At 43.2% G+C, this 15063-nt stretch overlaps 1 long non-coding RNA gene across 1 annotated transcript in view; it reads right to left on the bottom strand.

The window, feature by feature from the left end:
- Window positions 1-14192, bottom strand: part of LOC136007432 (uncharacterized) — a 59794-nt gene extending 45602 nt beyond the window's left edge. Inside the window, exon 1 of the long non-coding RNA XR_010609698.1 lies at window positions 14134-14192. This is a non-coding gene — a long non-coding RNA (uncharacterized LOC136007432). The remainder of the gene's footprint in view (window positions 1-14133) is intronic.
- Between the last annotated feature and the right edge of the window lie 871 nt (window positions 14193-15063).

Genomic DNA, 15063 nt, shown 5'->3' with positions numbered 1-15063 from the left:
AATGTATATACACATGATGCAACAGCTCTACTTGACACAGAGAAATGGGCATTTACGCTTCCCTTCATCTTGCCCTAAGAATATCTTTTTCTTCTGCTTTGGGTGTGAAGGGAACCACAAGTGAGCTCAGAGCTACACCATGGTCAAATGACTTCTGTCTTGGCTCCTGGGAGAAGGGCCTTAGGGGAGACACCAGAGCTCCCTGCAGAGCCCAGCCTACGCTCATGAGGCTGCTGAAGACCTGACATCTCAACAGCTTGGTGCTCTCCCCCTGCAAACCAGCAGAACAAACCTGTCCTGCCTCTCACCGTGCTCACTGACATCTGTGGGCTCTGTCCACATGTTGGCCCAGCCTCCTCACTTGTGATGGGCAAGGAACTACCCACAGGCACAAACAGATGCACAGAAAAGAGTCTGGATTAGTTATGACCACAAAGGGGAAAAAAAGACAGTTCCTCCAGAAACAGCCGGGTGATAGCCCACATCCCCCTTGATTGCTGCCACCTCACATCTTTGCACCATACACCGTGGGTTGCTTCACCCCACATTCTCCCCAGTTGTCACAATGATCTGCAGATCAGTAAAAGAAGTGTTTGAATCCTGTAAAAATTCAAACGTGTGGAGTGTGTTCTGAATCATACATGGTGGAAGTTTCCTTTGCATCATCTCTCCACAGCAAACAAACACCGTCATTCATAAACCCAGCTCTAGTTGCTCTGGAGAGGACTCTCCTTTTAATTCTGTGGTTTGTTCTGTGCTAAAATACGTCTATATCAGTGTGTAGGTAAAGGCATTTAAATCCACAGGGAGCCCCCACGTTGAGCTGGAAAGGAAATAAAAAATTCTCTTCACGGACCAGGTATGTTTTATATCCCAACTGACCATGTTGAAAAGGTCATGAGGCACTACCCAGCTGGGGTTATCGCATCAGCCATCCACACAGTACCAGCTGCAGGATGCCTTAGTTAAAGTCACTGCAAAAGTCATTACTATTTTTATGAGGGAGAGCATGACATTTTTCACTAGAATGTACCCAGAAACAAAGCAATAAAAAGCAATAACCATTTGCTAATATTTCTGCTCTTTTAGGGTCACTTGGGACAGGGCTGTGGTGATCCCCCTCCTCATCCTTCTGCCTGGCGGCATCCATCTGGGACACCTAATGAATGATTGGTAAACATAACTTTTCCCAGCAAGACAAAATCTTTCTAACTCGTGACCTACTGACACTTGTTCATTATGTAGCCTTCCTCGGAGAGACAGGCTGTTTAGGAGAACTATTGACTGGCTACATGCTCCATACAGCCATCCCTTAATTACGAGACAGACTTATTAGTAACTGTGTGATACTACAGGGATGATGAGTAGATGATATGTATAGGGTATCACAGTCATTTAGAGACAACGTGGTGCCGTGGGACCTGTTGCAGAGCCCATGGAGCTGGAGGAGACATCCTGGCTGGCTCTCATCATGGCTGAGACAAGGCTATATTTCACCAGCATTTTCTCCCGCAGCTGTCCCTCCTATTGTATAAGGATTTCATCTAACACCTCTGAAGACTGATGGAATATGTTTCACTGCCTTTCACTGGCTTTGGGTGAGACATTATTTGAAAGTATTTTGAGATATATGTTAGTTCTTTTGGAATCCTCTGCATTCACAGCCCCTGACACTGCTCTTCATTCAGATGCACTGGGTTTACCAGTTTGCCCTTTCTTGTAAGTAATGCCCCAGCCCCAGCTAAACCTGCCATTGGCAGGCAGCAGTGTGTGGTGTTACTCCCATATTGTTTGGAGACAAGAAAGATTCAGCTAAAGAAATCTTTCCAGCTATTTCTTGCTGATGAATGAATGACATCACAGAGAGGGCTGCTACTTAACGAAACCACTTTCACCTCCCACTCTTCCCAATGAGCTCTTGGGAATTGATGCAAGTTAGAAAGAGTGCTTTTCCCTCCCCAAAGAGCCTTGGAGTGCTTCACCTATCAAGGTAAACGACCTCTTAGTTTTAACCGAAAATCAAAGTAATTTGAGGGTGCTCCAAGCTTTAGGGTTTTTTCCTAAAGCCAGATATGTACTAGTTTTAATTTATTTTTTTTTTTCCAGTTCCAAAGGGCTGCATTAGAGCATCTTCTTAACTATAAGAGTGAAAGACATCCTGGAGCATAGGAAGTTCCACGTTAACATCAGGAAGAACTTCTTTACTGTAAGAGTGACAGAGCACTGGAACAGGTTGCCCAGGGGGGTTGTGGAGTCTCCTACACTGGAGATATTCAAGGCCCGCCTGGACAAGTTCCTGTGTGATGTACTGTAGGTTACCCTGCTCTTGCAGGGGGGTTGGACTAGATGATCTTTTGAGGTCCCTTCCAACCCTTGGGATTCTGTGATTCTGTGATTCCACCAGAATGATGCCAAGCTATCATACTCATACTGCATTTTAACAGCCTTCACATTTTCACAGCTTTTCACCTATACTTTAGTAAATACCCCAAATCCAAAATCCATACCTTTTCCTATACCCTCTGTGTCTTCTCTAGCAGCGTGAAAGCAAGGGGGATTTGACCAAAGTCAAATTGGATCAAAACAATGGAAACCCAGACAGTTGGCTCTAGAGCCTTGGCAGTGCCATAAACAAATAAAACCACTCTGTATTTATCACTTCATTCAGTCCAGATGGGTTGGTTTCCCCATACTGTAGTCATCATCCTGTATCAATACAAAGCCCTGAATGATATTTCTATAGCATGTTGCTTCAATGAAGCTGTCCAAGAGTGGCTGTACTAGCGGTTTTGAAGTTGCCTCTGGGTCTCTCATGTGGTTAGGCTTACAGATGTCTTCTGTGGTCTCTCTTTCTCTATCAGTCGTCGTTTCATTCTCATGTCTTCCAGATTTCCAGATACCTCCTGCCTGTGTCTGCTTCAAGGAAGGCTCCCTGTAAAGCCCTCCCATGTATTACAAAAAGATCTGCTTCTGCTTTTGCTTCACATAACTCAATGTATGTTTTGTGAAAACCTAGGAACCGACAATAAGATTATTGATCACAGCCAACAATTCTGGCTCCTCTGTGTCTAATCCTACACTCCCCCTTGGAAGGCAGTTTTAGATTTGCTGAATGAATCTGCAACTGATGAAAAACTAAGGTCAGGCATACGGGCCTTGCCCAGGCAGAGTACAGGGAGGAACTCTCATTTCATTTGCCCTTCTAATTAGGCTCAGTTGCAGCCTGTATCGTTCCTGCAGCTCAAGCTATCAGTCTTTCCTGAAATAAAGCTTTTATCTGCTGCAGTGTTCTGCACCAAATCAAGTCAGATTCAGCTCATTTGTGAACCTGGCAAGCATTTTGCACAGGGGACGTTCAAGGCAATGAGTACTTGTGCCCATCGCTCCCATCTGCCTGCTAGAAAGGAAGTTCAGCAGAGTAACTGTGACACGTGTGTTGGAGCCCTTTGAAAGCACACATCTACTTCAAAAATGGAGCAAGAAGGAAGGATTCAGGCAAGAAATGGAACAAGAAGGAAGGATTCAGGCAAGGAGCTGGGATTTGAATGACTCAAAGGTCAAATCCCTGCTCCAATCAGGACAAAATGTTTGGGGCACATTCACAGCACAGAGTAGAAAATAATATACATATACCTTGGATCCATAAGGCTAGATCCACTACACCAGATCCAAGCAGCTCAATTCGTATGGAGGAGCTAAGCTGTGCACATTTGGGGAGCTTTTAAGCTCACCAAGCTCTGCATTAACAGCAAGCATGTTAACAATTGCCTTTGCTGTTATTAACATTGACATAGCACTGCCCACTTGGGTCTAGACACCAGCTGAAACCAAGTGAGAACATGTGCTTCTGCACTCTGCTCCTGACACACGCTCGTAGTGTTTTCATGGCTTTATTCCTGCTAACAGCACAGTAACAGAGTTTGCAGTCACTTTTTAAAGCAGACCTGATTATTTGACCGCTCCAAAAATCTAGCAGAAAACAAAAATGTTGGGCACAATCAGAAAAAACCCTCAAAAACAAAACAGTATCATCATCCACCCTTAAGTCTCTGATATCACAAGGGAACCTACACCACAAGCTAGTTTCAAGGTGTTTCCTCTCCAAACCCCTTTTTAAAGAGCTGAGTAACCTCGTGGGCTTTGCACTGAGCTCTGGACTGGTATGAGCTGGGCTGCAGATGTATTACTGAGTACAAAGTATGACCGTGGCTTAGCCCAGCCTGACTCTGGCAGGGCTGTGCACAAAGCCACAGAGCCTGGGTGAAAATGCCCTGTCAGGCTCATAAAATGTTGTAGTTTGCAGCTGAGAAGGGATAAATTAAACTAACAAGCATGACAGCTATTTAAAAATAAGAAATCATGTTTCATGGGGTAAAACAACATCTGAGGCCCCAGAGAGTCTGTACTTTGTATTTTTAATAGTCCTTTCACTGCAACAACACTCTCCACTTAGCCGGGCTGAAGACCCCGAGTTCAAGCATTTCCCCACTGCTCTCTCCCTGGTTTACTGTAGCTCTCATCTTTACTATCACTCTGGATAGCTTTCTTTTGCGAGGACAAGTGCTCATTAGCTAGGAAGAGATAAACAAAGAGGAGGGTGGAAGCAGAGGTCCCTGCTCGCCAGAGCAGGCTCCCTGAGGCCGGCGGTGGCCTCCCACCCAGGACGGCTCTATGCAGACCCCAGCTGCAGCCTGTCTGCAAACATGTTGGTGGACAGGCTGTCAGAGGGCTGAGCTGTCACACACCAGCCTTTTGGGGAGAGCTGTGTGCTTGCAGAGGCAGAGGGCAGCTTTGGCACGCAGGGAGGAGGTGGATGCTGGATTCGCCACAGCACTGCTGTGCCTTTGGGTTCCAGTGGTGGCAAGAGTTCATGAATCCCCGTTGTAGAGAACTTGAGGATGCACCTTCTGCAAAAGTCTGTATCTTTTTGAATACACCATGACACCCATATCCATCAATGCTGCCTACACGCTATTAGCACTCCACTGCTTTAAGGACAGCTAAAAGCAAAACTGAGTGGGAATGCAAACATAGCTAAAAGTAGCTTTGAAGCAATTTGGCGATGATTGTTAATGGCTGGCTTCTTCAAAGAACAAGGATAAATTTCAGGATAAATTCCCTGTGAGAACAGATGAACTGTGGCAGGATTACATCAATGAAAAAGAAATCATCGTGCAACCAACCAACATGTTATACACATTCACTCTGTTGACATTTCTCCCGATGAGAAAATACTATTCCCTGTGGTCCTTAAAGCTGGTAAAGACAAAAGAGAGGGTGTTAAAATTATTTAAGGCAAAGCAGAAATATTTTTCAGGCTTTTTTTGCATGGTGACAGGTAAGTGAATAGGGGAGCAGAGGCAGAGGACTGTGAGGCAGGTTACAGGTAAGACCATGGTTTATTCTCTGGAGTTTTATGATTTCAAGCTATGCAGATCAGAAACCGATCATCTTTTCTGAAGTTCTACCACAAGACCTTCAAAGCAGAGTATTTATCCATGATACTTGTTATCTGCCTTTTCAAAGCTATTCACAGAGACCCAAAGTCATGGTTAAAATCAAGGCCTGGATAAGTATACTGCATTTACCTTGCTTGGTTCTCTAAATGATAGAAAACAAGGGTGTTTGACTCTTGATCTAAAGAGGACTTGAAGACAAATAGCAACCTGTTTGATACTACAGTTTTCTCCTCATAAAGGACAAGAGGTACAGCAGGTTCCTTGATCACTTGGTGAAGCTAAGCAGAAACAGAGCTATCCATAGCCAGCTGCTTTCTGCAAACACCCTCACTCTTCCCATGGCTTAGGAAGTAAGTTTTCAGGGGTAAAAGCTAAATTTGGGGCTGATGACAATCTGTATGTGATCTGAAATGGAGCTAAGCTGTGTGCTGCAAGGGTAAGCCAAGTACAGAATGTCTTTCTGGAACATTTCATTAGCAATGCCTGCTTTCAATGAAAAAGAGCTTCACAATTGTGAAAATACTTTTCACAATTTTACTGGGAAATGTACAGTTTTTTATATATATTTCTTTGATAAAAAGTCTGAAAATAATAAGGGAACTTATCAGAGTAATTCCTACTTTGAAAAATAACATGGGCACTGGGGACCTCCAGCAGACTCAGCTGGTCTGTACCTCTGTGCCGATGTGCATGGGCTGTGACCCACCATCATGCCACTGGGCATTTCCCAATGGTGTTAATCTGATGAGCTGAGTTAACAACAGTGGAAAAGACCGAGAAATGAGGGATTTCCATGGAAGTGTTGAAAAAACATTAGATAAGGCTCTTAGTAACATTGTTTAGTGGTGGATTTGGCAGTCCTGGGGTAACAGTTGGACTTGTTTTTCTTAAAGGTCTTTTCCAACTAGTTGATTCTATGATTCTATTCTATGATTTTATTCTAGGCTATTAGGGGCTGCGTCCTGCCCTGTGAATGGAGCAGCATCCCTTGGGTGTTGCCAGCTCCAGTGCAGCAGCCACACCACAACCCTCCTCTCAAACCACAGTGGAGACAGTCAAGGGATTGTTTTGTCCATACCAGGCAGGACCAGTAGCAGTGACATGATTAAATCTGTAAAGACTCTGGTAACCTAGGATTTTGATCTAGGTTAGTTAGTCCATAGGATCAAACCGGCTTTCTTTCCAATCAGAGAAGTCCATGAAAACTGGTCACAGGAAATAATTTGTCCTAAAGGGAAATAGCTTCATCAGAATTAGCTGTATGCAACTTAAGGCATGTGCAGCTCGCAAAGTGCCTCTTGAACTAAAAAATGAAAAAGGGGCAAACCAGCCAAACACTGACAAATGCTTTCAGAACAAAGGCATAAAGAGGACTGTGTCTTGCTGGACACCTATTTAAACTTCCCCATTTGCAGAAACATGAAGCATCAGGCTGCTCTCTTAGTGAGTGTGAGTTTGGATGTTTGTATCCCAGTCGAACCATGGACTGTTCAACAGCCTTGTGATGTGATGAGAAACAAATGGGCCTGAGCTGTGCAGACACTCACACATCAGACTGAACCATGCTTGCTTTATACCTGCAAGCTTCTTGCCCTGACTGTGACTGCCAGGGGCCTGGCTTTGTAGGTCTGGCTTAAGCTTGTCCCTCTCTCCTTATTGTGCCCCTAAGTAAGGACCCTCAGGGTATGCCTGAGATTAAGCACATGCATGCCTTAAAATGCAAACTATTTCTATACTGCAATGATCAAATCCCAAAGAATGAGTGGTTTTGAATTTTTACTTCATTCTTGCAGATGGAGATTTCAAAATTTCTTTCTTTGTACACTTTAAGCTTTTTCTTTTCTGTGTCTTGGCAGGGTGTGTGTGACTTTTCCCTTGCTCAATTGGAGATTGTCTTTTGAATTAGGAATAGAAAGACTCTTCCAAAGGTAACACAGTAGTAGGAGGTGTCATATTAACATCCACACATGCTACATCCTACCACTGTAATATTTATTTTTATGCTTATTTATGTCTCTGCCTTGTCTTTCACCCCTTCTTTATTTTTCTTTTCTCCCTATTTTCAATCCCTTCACAGCAAAATGCTCCCTAGCATCACATCCAAGAGTTTTCCAGGTGGGTTTGAAATGAGTCAAATTAATTCATCCATCCCAGCAAGAGAGCAGATGCTCAAGTGATGTTTACCAACGTCACTAAACCCCTAGATTTTACCAATAGTCACTTCCAGTGAAAGAAGCTATTGGTTTCTTTGGCAAAACAGATGTGGGTCATGAGGGGTTACTGGCTCTCAGCAAAAAACCAGTAAACACCCAAACGATGCAGCTCACCAAACATACCTGGCCTGTCATTTTGAGTTGCTTCATAAAATGTCATCAGCCAGTCAGTCTATAGCAATATGCATTGACTCCTTTTCCCCCAGGCCTAAGAAACATCAGGCATGGATAATACGAATCCCTCACTATTTCAATTAGTAATAAAGTCACAAATTGGTAGAGAGGAACACAATTTACTGTGGCTTTGACATTTCTATTCCAGTTTTCATACAGAACTGTAGCTGCTTCTGAGAAATACATTGGTAACCCTTGGAGTTAAAATGAAATCTTTGTGTCAGTTGTGCAGACAAATCTAAAAGCTGCTAAAAAGCAGCCATCAGGAATATGATCCCACAGCACTTTATCAATGGGAATTGCTGTTTGTGAGATAGAGGCTGTGGGAATTCTGCTTATCAAAGTGAGTTCACAAGCTTTTATTGAAAGTCGTCCAGCTTGAACGATAAAGAGAATAAACCTGACTGTGATCCTTCTGTCATTAAGTATTAAAAAACTGAACTCTGGCCCAGAGGAAAGCCTGATTCTTATGTAGGGGAGAGCAGCTTTATACTATCACAGTTTCTCTGAGTTACCCTAAGTTTCTTGGAGAATCCACATGGCACTGGGGAAGTCACTGGTGCTCAGAAGCTCGGGAGTCTCTGAGCCTTTTTCCATCCTAAAGAGCACTGTCAGAGTATCCTTCTGTCTTAGAAAACATTGTGCTTGACAACTTTCTGGGGCATTTCACACTCAGGGCATGTTAAGAGCCGCTTGGCCTACTCCATTTCATGCCTTCGATTAATGCATAATAGGAAAAAGCTCAGGATCTACAAAAGCATGGGATTGTCTTTTTGGCACTAAGCTGAATGATGAATAAGCCTCAGGATCTGGCCCTGAATCTTCAACTTGCTCAGTGTTTGGGCTCTCATTTTCCTTTTCATTTCTGAAACAAGGCATGTCATCATGATCATCATGGAATAATTTTTGTTTTCTAGTTCTCAATACCATTTTTGTTTACATGGATATCTCACCCTTCAGTGTCTATTCAAACATTCCCCAAGCCTTTCTAGATTCACCATCAATGGTGCCACAGAGAATGCATGACTTCAAGCAACATAGCTGAAGCCTAGTGTTCCTGTCACAGAATCATTGAATGGTTTGGTTTGTAAGGGAATCTTAAAAATCATCCAGTTCCAACCAGCTGCCATGGGCAGGGACAATTTCTACTAGACCAGGTTGCTCCAAGCCCTGTCCAGCCTGGCCTTGAACACTGCCAGGAATGGTGCAGCCACAGCTTCTCTGGAAAACCTGTTCTAGTGCCTCATCACTCACATAGGGAAGAAAATATGTGTAATGTAACTTCAGCTGTTGCCAAAGGAATAGTGGATGCTGCTGAGATAATGCAACCAGTTGATAAAGGGTCAGTACTGCTGTAGCCTGTCCAATGTGGTCCATTGCGGACCAGCCTTTCCTCCTTGATGTGATCACTGAGGCACAGCAAGACATGTTCCCCTGTGGGCAGTGGCACAGCCACCTCTCAGAGGCATCCTCTCAACTACTCTGCTCGTGCTGCCACCCAAACAGGCCAATGGAGCAACTCACACGTGGAAAACAGCATTGCACAGGCATTTGCACACAGCGATGCACACACCCTACAGGCATCTGTGAATTATGAGGCGTTAAACCCTTCACTGAGCTCTGGTGACTTCATAAACCACAAAAATGACAAAATTATTGCCACATAATGAGAAATGTTTCCATCTATTAATTTTATACCCTATACTGAGCAGGAGCCCTGATTCTTTCCCATTTCCTCTTTGGAGGCTTCCAGACATTTGTCTCCTCTGCTCTTTGATCTGCAGCTTATCTATCTCACACAGTTTCACCTTCTCCTGGTACTTTCACTTGCAGCAAGATCCCTCTCTGTTGCCACCAGTGGACTCAGATGCAAGCTATAGCTGTTCCTGACCAGCTCATTGCAGGAGAAAGTTCACAGCCAAGTGAGAATTTGGTTCCCTTATGTTGCCTCTGGCATTTCCTCATCTTGTAGTTATCTCGATGCAAAGGAATTGCATGTTAGACTGAAATTAAAACAGAGGGAAAACAGCACTAACCATTAATAAATTTGGCTGAGTGTGGTTCCTTGCTTAGAACCAGCATCCGAGAGCTGGGTGTCCAGCATTTATTCAGAAGGAGATCCAGTCCTGAGAAGAGAATTTACCTCTATCCTCAGGAAACTATTCCAATAGTTGATTATGCTTAGCATAAAAAGATTTACATTTTATTTTCTATTCAGCTTTTCCCTGACTTTAGCTTGCAACCACTGCACCCTGTCAAGCGTATGCCTGTGTAATTAAAGAGGACTGAACCTTCGCATACCCACTGCCTTTACAGGCAGCTATGGTCCGTGACCAAGACACCTCTTAATCTCACCCTGATCAGCAAACTAAAATCATTTAAAATATCCTAGAAATGCATACATTAAATATAAAAATCAAACCACAGGGAATTTGGAGCTCTTTTTTTGCTGAGGTAGCCTAATACTGGATCTCAAATATTCAATGTGTACATAAATATGTACATTTCAAAGTTTAAGCAATTAAAATGCCATGCAGACTGAAACAGTAAAATAAATTTAACAGCGCAGTCTTTTGCTTTGTTATGCTACGACTCATTTCGCGTATTTAGGTACTTTTTGTTTCTGTCATTTTGTTTTCCTTGGGCATTTCCTTAAACCTTAAATATTCAATTTTGGTCAGTGCTGTCAAATGAACCACAGTCACGCACAGCTTGGGTTCTCAATCAACAACCCCGCTCCTTCATGGGTCAAGACAAAAAAAAGCCTGCAGGAAAAGCACAGTTTTCCCCTTCTGCTTATTATTTCCTCAGGGCAGTGGGCAGTAGTTTGAGCGCCAGCACATGAAAGCTCTTGGTATGCTGCTCTCTTGTTACTGGCAGTCCATAACGACGCATGAAACCTTCATAGGAGGTATGAAAAGCCATTCATGAGTAACTCCACTTTCATGTAAACTACTCAAAGACAAGATTTCACTGCCAAGATGAACAGATAATGAAAAAAAAAAAAAGAGTTTTCAGAATATATTGTTTCAAAGAGATAAAAAATCAGAAGAAACACAGTGTTTCAGAACTGAAGCCCTTTTAGGTGTTAGACTCACCTACAATCATTCTCTCCACTCTACTCTCACTAACATCCTTCCCTACTTTTTGCTGTTAACAGCCAACTTTTCTTCTGTTCTAGTTCAGCCTAAACCCCCTTATTTTAAAAGTCCAGTTTGAGCTGCACAAAGCAAGGAAAGTTTCTGAAGGCTAAAGTGCTAAAAGGACTTAATCATGGCAGTCAGGTGAAGTTCCTGACGACTGGAAAAAGGGAAATATAACCCCCATTTTCAAGAAGGGGAAAATGGAAGACCCGGGGAATTACAGACCAGTCGGTCTCACCTCTGTGCCAGGTAAAATCTTGGAGCACATTCTCCTGAACGGCATGCTAAGGCACATGAATAACAACAAGGTGCTTGGTGACAGCCAGCATGGCTTCACTAAGGGGAAATCCTGCCTGACCAATTTGGTGGCCTTCTGTGATGGGGCTACAGAATTGATGGATAAGGGTAAAGCAGTTGACGTCATCTACCTGGACTTGTGCAAAGCGTTTGACCCTGTCCCACACGACATCCTTCTCTCTAAATTGGAGAGATATCAATTTGATGGATGGACCACTCGGTGGATAAAGAACTGGCTGGCTGGCCGCACACAAAGAGTTGTGGTCAATGGCTCGATGTCCGGCTGGAGACCGGTAATGTGTGATGTCCCTCAGGGATCGGTGTTGGGACCGGTCTTGTTTAACATCTTTGTCGCTAACATGGACAGTGGGATTGAGCGCGCCCTCAGCAAGTTTGCCGATGACACCAAGCTGTGTGGTCCGGTTGATATGCTGGAGGGAAGGGATGCCATCCAGAGGGACCTCGACACGCTTGTGAGGTGGGCTGATGCCAACCTTATGAAGTTCAACCACAACAAGTGCAGGGTCCTACACCTGGGTCGGAGCAATCCCAGGCACAGCTACAGACTGGGCAAAGAAGAGATTCAGAGCGGCCCTGCAGAGAAGGACTTGGGGGTGCTGGTCAATGAGAAAATGAACATGAGCCAGCTTCAGTGTGCGCTCGCAGCCCAGAAAGCCAACCGTATCCTGGGCTGCATCAAAAGGAGCGTGACCAGCAGGGCGAAGGAGGTGATCCTGCCCCTCTACTCTGCTCTTGTGAGACCTCACCTGGAGTATTGTGTGCAGTTCTGGTGTCCTCAACATAAAAAGGACATGGAACTGTTGGAACAAGTCCAGAGGAGGCCACGAGGATGATCAGGGGACTGGAGCACCTCCTGTATGAAGATAGGCTGAGGAAGTTGGGGCTGTTCAGCCTGGAGAAGAGAAGGCTGCATGGAGACCTCATAGCAGCCTTCCAGTACCTGAAGGGGGCCTATAGGGATGCTGGGGAGGGACTCTTTGCCAGGGACTGTAGTGACAGAACAAGGGGTAACGGGTTAAAACTTAAACAGGGGAAGTTTAGATTGGATATAAGGAGGAAGTTCTTTCCTGTTAGGGTGGTGAGACACTGGAATCGGTTGCCCAGGGAGGTTGTGAGTGCTCCATCCCTGGTGGTGTTCAAGGCCAGGTTGGATGAAGCCTTCTGTGGGATGGTTTAGTGTGAGGTGTCCCTGCCCGTGGCAGGGGGGTTGGAACTGGATGATCTTGAGGTCCTTTCCAACCCTAACTATTCTATGATTCTATGATTCTATGACTTCCACAAAGCCACAGAGATGACCAGGCTGCACCTTGGCATAAAGTGACACCCACTCATTAGCTTTGAAAGCAGTTCAAAAATATCAGTTTGCAGCCAAAAAGAAGAAAAATAGATTGAAAATTAAATATAATGGACCAGTTCTAGATCTACCACTTTCAGAACTATCGATTCCCAGAAGTTAACGTATTGCTCATACATTACTTCTTAGTATTACCTGGGGATTTGAGGTTTCTTACATGATTTGCCATGTGCTCAACACTGTAATTGGTTAATTACACTTCTTTATTGGTTATTCCACAAACCACATTTTAAAATCCTAATGCCAGAAGTGGTCAGGTCATTTCCAAATAAATTCTGGGAAGCACAAGCCAAAAACGGGGTAAAAACACTACTCCTAGCCTAGTACCACATTTTCAAGTACTACACATTGCTCTGTTTTGAAAAAATCATTATGTCCTTGTAACACTTCTCTACGTGGCATAATCCTTGTTTGTGACAGCAAGGGAATACAAAAATCACTGCAAGACAAAGTTACGCAATTGTCAACGTGTTCAGGTTTTAGTCAAAATTCCCCGAGTGACAGGAATGTGACATCCCTTTTGAACTTATTTCCAGTTATTTTTGTTTGTAGATAGCTCGAGGTCATTAATCAACAGAGCTTCCTTAAACTATTACCAGAATCGCTGTTCTGCTTGGTTGTTTCTCTTTGAAGGGGATTACAAAACCAGTTGCTCTAGTTTCAATCCACATGAGTTCCTGCTCTGAATTGCATGCTAAGCTTTGGGACTGAGTGAATTCTTCATCTGGTTTCATGTCAAAACCATCTGAAGTCACAGAGTTCTGCACAGAACTGATGCAGAGCCATAAATTGTCCATGATCACTATGGATTAGCCCAACTGTATTTGTTGAAGAAAGAGTGGGAAGCAGAGCAAATCCTTGAGGGAAAATGAGTTCAGTTTCAAACAAAACTCAAGACCAGGCAAATTTTACATCATTTCAGGTTTCACAGCCAACATATTTAGAACACTTTTCCCTGTCTTTTTGTCCAGAGAGTGGGACATAGCCCACAATGTTCTTCAGGAAGGCTAGCAGAAGATCGGCTGAGTCAGGAAAACATGCCAAGTTTCTCTTGTAACTGCACAAAGTTTCACATATTTTTAATCCAGAGTACTCATGATTCTTTTATGTGCAGTTCCTTAAACAGCCACGCATGCAGATTGTTAGACCTGATGTGTCAATTCCCACATTCAAGTATTTAAGGTAGGTAAAATCACATATAATATTTGATGAAAGAAACCACAATCTGATTTGCTAACAGGAAAAAAGAATAAATCAGAAAGCATATGTACTTGTTGTACAACTCTACTTTCCAAATTCTCAGTCATCAAACCAGAGCTCAGCTTGGTGGAAGCTAAAGTATAAATCTTAAATTATTTTAAAGAAAGCATTATTCTCAGGAATTATTTATTTCATGTTCTTTACAATTTCCTTTGTGATATTTTATTGCAAGGCAGTAGCTGAAAGTTTTAGAGAGAATGTGTAAATCTTACCTCATCTTGCTGAGCTACTTCCTGTGGGCAAAGTACCGCTGTTGATCATTACAACCCACTATGAGAATTAAAAGAAATGTTTCAGTAGTATCTCCTGCTATGTTGTAGGTTGAACCTCCTAGACAAACATTTACAGGGCAGTGTGTAGACCTGACTTATTGCTGTACCAAAACAGCTGGAAAGTGAGTTGAAAAAAAGCAGATCTCTCATAAGTTCTGAGATCCAAACCTTTAACATCGTGTTTGCGATGGCTCTGCAACATCCTCCTTTATTAAAAGTTTGGAAGAAAGGGAGAGGTATTTATTTTGTATCAGCTTGGTTGCTTTCTCTAAATTTTATTTTTATTTTAAATCAATTTTAATAGACATGAAGAGGTTCACAAACTGTAGGGGTCTAAAGTTGGATAAAAAGTCAATGAATCCAGCAGCGCTAAGTGATGTATTCTTGCTGATTGACAAAGTACTTGAGTAGAGTGATTGGGCTCCTGATGCTTACTTAGGCACCAAACTTTGTAGTGAGACCAACAGGAATGAAGCATTGGTCCTGTGCCCATGTGATGTCTGGACAGCACAACTATGTCTGGAAATCTTCACTCAGTAGGAACAGCCATGCAACAAATGACAGTCCCATTCATTTTTATCTTTTTTCAAAACCTCATCTAAGACCTGATACTTCCAGAAATAAGAAATAGGATCAGCATATTCTGATCCTAAACTGTAGGAACAGTTTAGAACTGCCTGTGTTAACAGGTCATGCCACTAGTGCTGATCATCCTAAAGCTTCTCCAAAGCTAATCCTTGGCTCTGGGGAATTTCTCCACCACATAAAATTTGAGGGGTTCTTGTGGATTTGCCACTCTTGATTTTGGGATGAAGAGTTTGATCTAAAATGAACTTTTGCCCAGTTTCAGCTACACCTGGTGTCAAAATT

The sequence above is a fragment of the Lathamus discolor genome, chromosome 1, assembly GCF_037157495.1.
Source record: "Lathamus discolor isolate bLatDis1 chromosome 1, bLatDis1.hap1, whole genome shotgun sequence".
Lineage (NCBI taxonomy): Eukaryota > Metazoa > Chordata > Aves > Psittaciformes > Psittacidae > Lathamus > Lathamus discolor.
The sequence above is the reverse complement of the archived record's forward strand: the minus strand, read 5'-3'. Positions and strand labels throughout refer to the sequence as shown.